At 43.2% G+C, this 9,892-nt stretch overlaps 1 protein-coding gene across 1 annotated transcript in view; it reads right to left on the minus strand.

The window, feature by feature from the left end:
• The window catches only part of LOC111722545 (eosinophil cationic protein-like), a 14,296-nt gene extending 6,075 nt beyond the window's left edge, over positions 1–8,221 (minus strand). Inside the window, exon 1 of the mRNA XM_023508798.1 lies at positions 8,190–8,221. The gene's annotated coding sequence lies outside the window, so the exon portion shown is untranslated. The remainder of the gene's footprint in view (positions 1–8,189) is intronic.
• Between the last annotated feature and the right edge of the window lie 1,671 nt (positions 8,222–9,892).

Raw genomic sequence — 9,892 nt, forward strand, 5'->3', positions numbered from 1 at the left:
TGTAGGTACCGCCCAGCCCAGCTCCCCGGGCTGTTTTCATGCTGCATCTACAAGTTGCCGGGAGGTTCTGCTCTATGTGGAGCTCCCCACCTTGCGTGCTGAGCTCTCTGAGTTTTGGGGAGAATTTTAGAAACTTGGAACTCTGTCTTTCTGTGCTGGGATGAGTCTCCCCTGGTGTCTGCATGACCAGCTGCTGGTCACCTTATTGAGACTTTAGTTCCCGAGCTGGGACTTCCCTGGTTACATGCTGCCATGTCGTTCTCATGACACACCTCACTCAGCACCTCCAAATTGTACTGCTCTGTGTAATTTTCTGTGTGCTGGGCTGTGTCATTGTCCTGCTGACATCAACACAATTTTGTATGCTTACAACAATTTTGTACATTTACTCTTATCCCAGCAGATGTGGAGATTCTTAGTTCCGTAGCCCCATCACCCTCTTAAAACTGTGCTGGGAACACAGTGTCTGCTCAGTGGCTGTCTGCTGGAGGAATGAATGAGTGAAATGAATGAATGATAGCAGGGGGAATTAGGACACTATCCTCATTGTGAGAGGACACGGGGAAGATGGGTGACCCCTCTATCCTAAGGTGTTAGGAATGTGGGATCCCTGACTGGGAGGAGACTCATGGTCTGGTAACTCAGGTGATGGGGGTTTACTCCATCTTTCTTCACAGGACAGAAATAAAAGTGAAGGTTCCCCCATCTCTCTTCAGCTTTGCATAGTCTCATCTCTTCCTTCTGTTCCTCCAAGTTCGTTGGAAGAGTGAGCTCACTTCATGCTGCTTCCTATCTTACCTAAAGTTAGTTAATACAGTTGAACCCTGGAATTCCCTAAATCTGATGTTCCTGTGAAAGCTCCTTTCTTTTCTTTCTTTTTTTTTTTTTTGAGTCAGAGTCTCATTACATCACCCTAGTAGAGTTCTGTGGCATCAAAGCTCACAGCAATATTAAACTCCCGGGCTTAAGCAATTCTCTTGCCTCAGCTTCCCAAGTAGCTGAGACTACAGGCACCCGCCACAACACCTGGCTATTTTTAGTGATGAGATCTCACGCTGGCTCATGCTGGTCTCTAACCTGTGAGCTCAGACAATCCACCCGCCTCGGCCTTCTAAGTGCTGGGACTATAGGCATAAGCCACTATGCCTGGGCATGAAAGCTGGTGAATCTTCAATCTACAACCACCTTGTGCCCAGGAGACACAAAATCTCCAATGGCTCCTCTGAAGGAGAGACTGAAATATAACTGCAGTCTGTGGTATTAACCAGAGCTAGATGTATCAATTGACATTATGGAGTGGTGGGAAGAATGGAAATTGCTGTTTCTGAGGACCTGGAAGAGGAACAGAAACATGGAAATCAGGAATCTCAGACTGAAGAGCAAAGGTGCAGATGCGATGAACTGGCACCTACCTTTGTTATATTATGAGTGAGGCCCTCCAAAAAGACCCACTCTGTCACCAGAACATTCATTTGAATGCTGCACCTGTCTGCAGCTGGCCAGGGGCTTTCTCTTCCTGTTTCTCATGCGTTCCTAAGTTTAGCCCTGTAATGGAGGCAGAGCAGGGGCTCTCATCATCCATCGTTTGTCTACAAATCCCTTATGCTGGAACCTATGACCTTCCTGACAGGCGATGGATGAATGGATGGCTCACCACTGGGCACAGTTATGAAGGCAGAGTGGGCAGAAGCCAACTGGCCTTGGTGAGAGCTCCCATTTCTAGTCCTCTTCCTTCCTGTTCCCACCAGGTGGCCACTTACCCCCACCCCAGGACATGGAAGACATGGGGAAAGATGGCCACTTCTTCCCCAGCAGTGCTAAAATCTGCCCATATTGCAGCCTGAACTATTTACCTCATTTCACATTTGACTCAAATTCTGGATCCATCCCTAGTAAAAATTGGTAATAAATGGAAATTTGATGTACTCATTTAAAATAAGTATCTCTGAAGTTAAACTTTTCTTTTTGGCTTCACTTTATGTATAGCATTCCTATTTTTTTTTCTTTTTAAAAACATATAACTTAAAGTTCAATTCTATAACAATACTTATGATTCATAAATCGGACAGAATCAAATATGCTCATTTTCTTTTTTTCTTTTTACTCTTCAAAAATTAATTTTTTTATTGTTGGGGACTCATTGAGGGTACAAAGAACCAGGTCATATTCATTGCATTTGTTAGATAAAGACCCTCTTATAATTGTGTCCTGCCATCAAAAGGTGTACCACACACCATGGCCCCTCACCCTCTCCCTCCTCCCCTTTCTCTGCTCTCCCCTTCCCCCACGCCCCACTGCATACCCCCCACTGACAATTAGGTCAGTAATTGTCCTCATATCAGAATTGAATACATAAGATTCATGCTTCTCCATTCTTGTGATGCTTTACTAAAAATGATATGTTCCACCATCCAGGTTAATACAAAAGTTGTAAAGTCTCCATCACTTTTAGTGGCTGAATGGTATTCCATGGTATATATATACCACAGCTCATTAATCCATTCCTGGGTTGGTGGGCATTTAGGCTGTTTTCACATTTTGACAATTATAAATTAAGCTTCAATAAACAGTCTAGTGCAAGAGTCCTTATGGTAAAAGGATTTTTTTCCTTCTGGGTAGATGCCCAGTAATGGGATTGCAGGGTCAAATGGAGGTCTAGCTTGAGTTCTTTGAGGGTTCTCCATACTTCCTTACAAAAAGGTTGTATTAGTTTGCAGTTATACCAGTGGTGTAAAAGTGTTCCCTTCTCTCCACATTCACACCAGGATCTGCAGTTTTGAGATTCTGTGATGTGGGCCATTCTTGCTGGGGTTAGATGATACCTCAGGGTGATTTTGATTTGCATTTTTCTAATAATTAGTAACAATGAACATTTTGTCATATGCTTGTTAGCCATTCATCTGTCTTTTTTAGAGAAGGTTCTATTCATCTCTCTTGCCCATTGATATAAGGCAGAGCTCCTCAAACTTTTTAAACAGGGGGCCAGTTCACTGTCCCTCAGGTCATTGGAGGGCTGGACTATAGTTTAAAAAGAAAACTATGAACAAATTCCTATGCACACTGCATATATCTTATTTTGAAGTAAAAAAACAAAATGGGAACAATTACAATATTTAAAATGAAGAAAAAGTAAAGTTAAATCAACAAACTTTCCAGTATTTCAATGGGAATGGTCAGTGCTCAGTGTTATTGCATGGGGGCCCCCAAACTGGTAATCTGCCTAGGGCCCCATGGGAAATTAAAAGGTCTGTTCACAGACATAAGTGCGGGCAAAGATGGTTGCCATTTTGAATGCATGGTTCCTGAGATTAGGATATGTCTGGGGCAGGGGAGATGCATAGAAATTAGGAAGGCTGCTTAACTTGAATGCGTCTTTCAGAGAATCACAATTCTGCAGTTCAGCCAGTTCCATTTGGTAAATTGTATCCACATTTTCAGTGTGAACAGAAAATGGGTTACAGAAAAGCTGTATGTCCTGTTCATGGAGATGAAGCTCCTTAAATCTAAATTTGAACTCTTTTTGCAACTTTTCCAGTGAATCCACACATGTTTTGTCTGGGAATGCAACCAATGGTTTTTCCGCTAACAGATTTTGAGTTATGGGGAGATGGCAGAAATTTTCCTCCTTCACTTGTTTGATGAGGAGGCCTAATTTTACTTCAAATGCTTTCACATGAGATTGGATATCACAAATGAGCTTCCCCTTTCCTTGAAGTTGCACATTGAAACTGTTGAGTCGCTCTGTTACATCTGTCATTGAAAGGCAAGGTTCCATTTCCATTCTGCATCATAGAGCTCTGGTACTTCTTTGTTTTTTGAGAAGCAGAGAAGCTATAATTTGTGGATGTAAGTCATAGAAATATTTCAAAACTCTCCCTCAACTCAGCCAACAGACTTCTGTGTGGTACAGAACATCGTCATAGGCAACATTTAGCTCAGACAGAAATTCCTGAAATTGTCTGTGGTTTAGTGCATTAGCTCTAATGAAGTTAACACAAGATACCATAATTTTCATGACAGAGTCCCACTTCAGTGATTTACTACACAGCACTTGGTGGTTGAGGTGGTGTATGGCTATTGGATGAGAATGATTATGTTTGTCCATCTCTTGGTTAATGTGAGCAATTACTCCTTTCTTAGACCCCACCATGCTAGGAGCACCATCAGTTGTCACATTGGCTAGTTTAGCTCAGTCTAGCTCCAAACCATTCACAGTTTGGCAAACTTTTTCATAGATAGCCTCTCCTGTAGTTTTTCCTTTGATGTTTTGCAGTGCAGCAAGCTCTTCTGTAACTTCAAAATTGTCATTTGTCCCACGAATAAAAATTAGAAGTTGTGCAGAATCATGAACATCACTACTTTTGTCGAGTGCCAAGGAAAAATAGGAAAGTTTTTTTGTGGAGTTTTGCAAATTGTCTCCCATCTCTTCAATCCTTTATGTAATTGTAGGTCCTGAAAGACTCACTGTACTAAATAAATTGGCCTTCTCTGGACACATCTCTTTGGCAACAGAAAGAAGGCATTCTTTAACAAATTCTCCCTCCACAAATGGTCTGCCAGTGCATGCTATTAGCTTGGTAACTTGAAAACTTGCTCACAGTGATGAAATATTTAGCTGCTTCTGCTTCACAAAAGTATTTTGCTGAGTTGTCAATGTATTTTTCAGTTTTAATATTTTATCTTTTCGCACTTCTCCGACCAAACAATCATATTTATCTTTATGTTGAGTTTGATAGTGTCAGCGCAAATTGTATTCTTTGAACACAGACACTATATTCTGGCATATCAAACACACAGCTCTTTCCTTGCACTGCATGAAACAGTAATCATAAGTCCACTGTTCTTTGAATATCCTATACTTGGAGTCAATTTTTCTCTTTCTTGATATCATTGTTTCCTAGGAATTCCAAATTGTTATTAGTAAAATATATACAGCACTACAAAAACAATATACCAGCAAAAACTTTGCCCCACACAGAGACATGTACACTGCATTGCCCATCGATGCAGTCTGATCAGTGTCCATCAGTGCAGCCTTGCCAGTCCACATCATTTCAGCCTCACCAGTGCCCATATTGGTGGAACTCCACTTTTACCTCAGGCTCACACTGGTGTGGTGTGGGAACTGGCAGGATTACAGAGCCGGTTCCTCCACTACCATTCCAGTTCACACTACTCTGTGTGAACTGCCCTGTGATCTGTGAACTCACATAGGAATCTGATCATATGGGTGAGAAGACTCATGCGATCAGATTCCACTGCAGGAAAAAAGAAGGCACATATGCCTTTCTTCTTCCGAATCTATTGCGAGTTCAGCCACACAAGCATATGGCTGAACTCACAATGCTCAGAGATCACAACAGTGTGAACTGGGGCTTACACAGCATACAACACACAACATCATACACAACTGAATAGCAATCAGAATATAAATGCACTTACTGTCAATTAAATTGGGTTTCCTACTCCTTGGCTGTCTGCAGAGCCAGATTAATTTCCCATGGGGCCCTAGGCAGATTACCAGTTTGGGGCCCCCATGCATTAACACTGACCGCTGACCATTTGCATTAACACTGACTGCGGACCATTTGCATTAATACTGAGCGCTGACCATTTGCATTAACACTGAGCACTTACAATTATCATTACCATTGAGCACTATTTGCATTACCTCTGAGCACTGACAATTTGCATTAGCACCAAACGTTGACTATTTGCTTTGCACTGTCACTGTGATGCAGCCCCCCTAGAAACCACCCCCAACCAATAACCAACTTTTAAAAAGACTCTCTCAACTTCAAAAAAAGGGCTCTCCTAACTTCAAAAACAAGGCACCCCCTATCTGCAAAAAAATCCCTCCTAACTTCAGAAAAAAAAGGCCCCCCCTTAACTGCAAAAAAAAAAGGTCCTAAAACTGCAAAAAAAAAAAAAAAAAAAAAAACCCCCCAACTTCAAAAAAAAAAAAAATCCTAACTTGTTCTTACCTCGGTCCTCAGGCAGCAGCAGGCTCTGCACAGGCAAGCTCTTGACTCCTCTGATCACACCCGAGACTGGGAGGAGGACTTGAGAGAGAGAGAGAAGGACGGAAGTGGGAGAGTGCAGCGCACATTCCACACATGCGCACTGCAGGCCTGGGACAAGTTGGCTGATAAGCAGGAAAGGCCTGGGGGCAAGAACACCTGGTGGGCCAGACAAATGTCTTCCAGGCCGCTTGTGCCCCACAGGGCCATAGTTTGAGAACCCTTGATATAAGGGATTGTTGGCTCTTTTTGTGTTAATTAATTTGAGTTCTCTGATTATCAAGATTTTGTCTGATTCAAAATATGGAAATATCCTTTCCCATTGTGTAGGTTGTCTGTTTGCTTTGGTTGTTGTCTCCTTAGCTGTACAGAAGCTTTTCAGTTTAATTAAGTCCCATTTGTTTATTTCTGTTGTTGTTGCAATTGCCATGGCAGTCTTCTTCATAAAGTCTTTCCCCAGGCCAGTAGCTTCAAGTGTTTTTTCCACACTTTCTTTGAGGATTTTTATTGTTTCATGCCTTAGATTTAGGTCTTTTATCCATCTTGAATCAATTTTTGTGAGTGGAGAAATGTGTGGGTCCAGTTTCAGTCTTTTACATGTGGATATCCAGTTCTCCCAGCACCAAAAAAGTTCATTTTTTGCTTTTTCTCTGGGGTCCTTATATTTCCTGGGATGGAAATAACATCACAGAAAACCATAGCTTGGTAGCAGTTAAAGCATCAGGACCAGATTTACTCAGGAACTAAGTAATAGTTACTGCAATACAGTAAATGAGACTTTGGTGTCAAACTGGGCTCAACACTGAAATCCAGCCAGAACAAGTAGGGATCTATGTACAAGTTCCAGATTGGTGTGGTGGTGGAGGTTGGTGGATGGAAAGTTACCGTAGGGTCATTTCAAGGCTGGTGGGATCCTGGCTAAATGGATTCAGTTGGATTTGTGTGTGTGTGTGTTTGTTTGGAGGCAGGTGATGGTGATCACATATCCCATGGGTGATGGCAGGGGATGAGGAATTTGGTCAGCTATGGTGGGCAGGGGTGGGGGGAGATTCACTATAGGCTGAGTTAGGAGGATTCCTGTTAAAACCAGACTCTAAGAGAAAGCACCCTGAAGTCCACGGTAAGGATCTAGTTGTGGAAGGGGGTTCAGAGGAGCATGACTGAAGAGTGGTCAAGGAGAGGGTTTGTCAGTTGCTAGAGAGCAGCTGAGGCCTTGCCTTCTTGGCCTATGGGGGGGGCAGGGGGGATAAGTCTGTGCTTCATGCTGCAGTCTCTCCACTCCACATCTCTATTTTCCATAAATCTCAGGGTAGGGAAGAAAACAGTCTCTAGAACAGATTGTAACTAAATAACAGAAGAGTGGCAAAAGTAGACACACAGAGTCTCCTAGATGGTGGCACTTGGTGCGCGAGGCTTGGCACATCATGCTGATCCAGGATTATTGCCATTATGGCATCCAGGTGAACTGGAACCACTGGATACAGGGGCGAGTCCCGTGGATCTCTATTGTCACAAGCAACTACATAGAACATCTGTGCCGACGTCTGTGAATATCTGCAGTTTGCAACAGGAGTCGGTCGACTTGTGAGGTTACAATAGGTTAAAGACACCGGGACTGAACTGTTGTGACAATTTTTTCTTGTGGGGTTTGTAGGGCAGGGTATATTTGGGGTACCACAAACCTTAACTACATCAGGATAGGTTGTATGAAGAAAAGTATTCCTGGGTTTGCACTGTGGTTTGTAATGGTTAACTGACCGCATTGCAATAGTGCATTGGGGGTTGGTCATATTTACATGCTGGATCTGAAACCACAGAGTTGGGGTGAAATTACCAGGTGGGGCATCGAAGGAGCCCACCATCATCACGAGCCCCAGCAGCAGAAGCAGACAAAGTTGGGAATCCAGTAGCTTTGGAATCATGTTTCCTGTGAGAAAAGAAGAGAAGTAATGGCTCCGGCATCTGTCTCAGTTACCACACATGCTTCAGTGTCTGCAGGCCCCTCTGCTGTCAGGCTGGGGTCCCATTTCCTTTCCCTTCCTTTCCCCAAAGTGTCTGTGTCACCGAGGCACTCCTGCCTCAGCTGTTGTGCCATCACTGCCCCTCCTGTCCTCAGTTGCTGCCCCTTCACTGCCCCTCCTATCCCAGCTCAAGGGGTCACTGACTCACCCAGTCTCTGTGCTGTGGCTCCTGTGAGAAGTGATCCAGCCGGCTGTCCAGGGGCTCAGGCGCTGCTGGTCCCTCCCCACTTGTAAATATAGAGGAGGCTAGTGGGTGTGACTGTACAGCCAGGGAGGAGTGTCCTGATTGGCCTCCTTGTGCAATGAGACTTTTTGCTTGTCACTTGAATGATTAAGTAAAACCCCAGGACAACACTGCCTCTGCTTCTGTCATAGCAGATCTAAGGCATCCTGTGCAGGCGAGAGGTTTGCCAGGGCACCTGGACTCTGTTGATGGAGAACATACACTGGCTGCAGAAGGGACACAGATTTTATGGCTCTGCTCCCACTGGATGGTGACCCATAATGACAGGCCTAGAGCGCGTACTCGGAGCTAACTGAGCCAGGAAGGACTGTTTGCACAGCACAAGCCCAGTCCCTCTTCTGTTTCTAGTATTACCCTGGTTCCTTCTCACAAAATGTGCTCCATGTCATCACCCCCTCTCAGGCGGTAAACTTGGGCTATGAATTTCTTGCTGCTCAAAATTCTTCCAGTCATTAAAATAGTTTCTTACACGTATTTTTGAGGTTTTTTTTCCTTTACTCCTCTTACATTGGATTCAATTTCTTCTCTTTTAATTCTTGCCCTGGTTATGCTTTTACTTGGCATAAAGTCACATAACCTGAAGAAGTTCAGGGGAATGTCACTCTGTGATCTCTGGCAGAGAGTGAACATGTGCTGTCATAGAGGATTCTAACTGAGTGCTCAGTTTCCCTGCTTTTCAGCCTGTGCCTTTTCTACAAAATGTGTTCCGGGGTTGTCATTGACCTTCCTAATACATTTCATTTTGTGATGTTAACAGGAAAATGATTCTGTATTTATAAAATGAACATTGAAGGACTGAGGACTGGATTTGTAACAGTATAAAAGTTACAGTGTATATTTTGATACATGGAACACACTCTGTGTTGGTCCCCAGAGAAAACAGAGAAAATAATTATGAACACCTAATGTCATTACAGTGAGACAGACATGATACCACGTGTATGAACATGGTATTGTGGGCAGAGGATGAGGGAAGTTACTTGGCCTGATGGTACACAGGAGGCTTCCAGAAGAAAGGGCCATTGGAACTGGCCCTAAAGGATGAGCAGGGGTTTGCAGGGACTTTGGGGAAGAGAAGATGGTGTCAGAAAATTGTACAGAGTTGGAAAGTGAAGGGGCAAAACCCGTGTGCTAGGAGATGTTAAATCTCTGGTACAACTTCTAGGTTAAAAAGCTGGAATTAAATCTTTAAACAATAGGCAAACTTGCAACAAAATGAATCCACAGAATGTTCTACTACCTTTCTTCCCATCATCTGGAAATGCGATCATTTTAGTGTTGATGTCCTTGTATAGTTATGGAGACAATGATGATCTGACGAGCAGTGCTCAAGCCACATTAAAATAGAGCCCTGGCTTGAAAAATTCCTGAGCAGATGAAGTCAACTAGGCTTTTAAAATAGATCTAGACTTGCTTAAACTGCAAAGATAAGCAAAACTTGACCTAGGTCAATTCTGGTAAATGTTTGTTAGACAGAAATAAAACTTAAGTGGAGCCAATCATAATCAGCCAACTAACATATGACCATGTAACTAGAGACTTTCTGACAAGATGAACTAAAACAATTTTGATTTGCTATCAATCAACTTATTTAGCTTCCCCATTTC

This window comes from Otolemur garnettii, unplaced genomic scaffold (assembly GCF_000181295.1).
Source record: "Otolemur garnettii isolate 467f Iridium unplaced genomic scaffold, OtoGar3 scaffold00276, whole genome shotgun sequence".
In the NCBI taxonomy this organism is placed as follows: domain Eukaryota; kingdom Metazoa; phylum Chordata; class Mammalia; order Primates; family Galagidae; genus Otolemur; species Otolemur garnettii.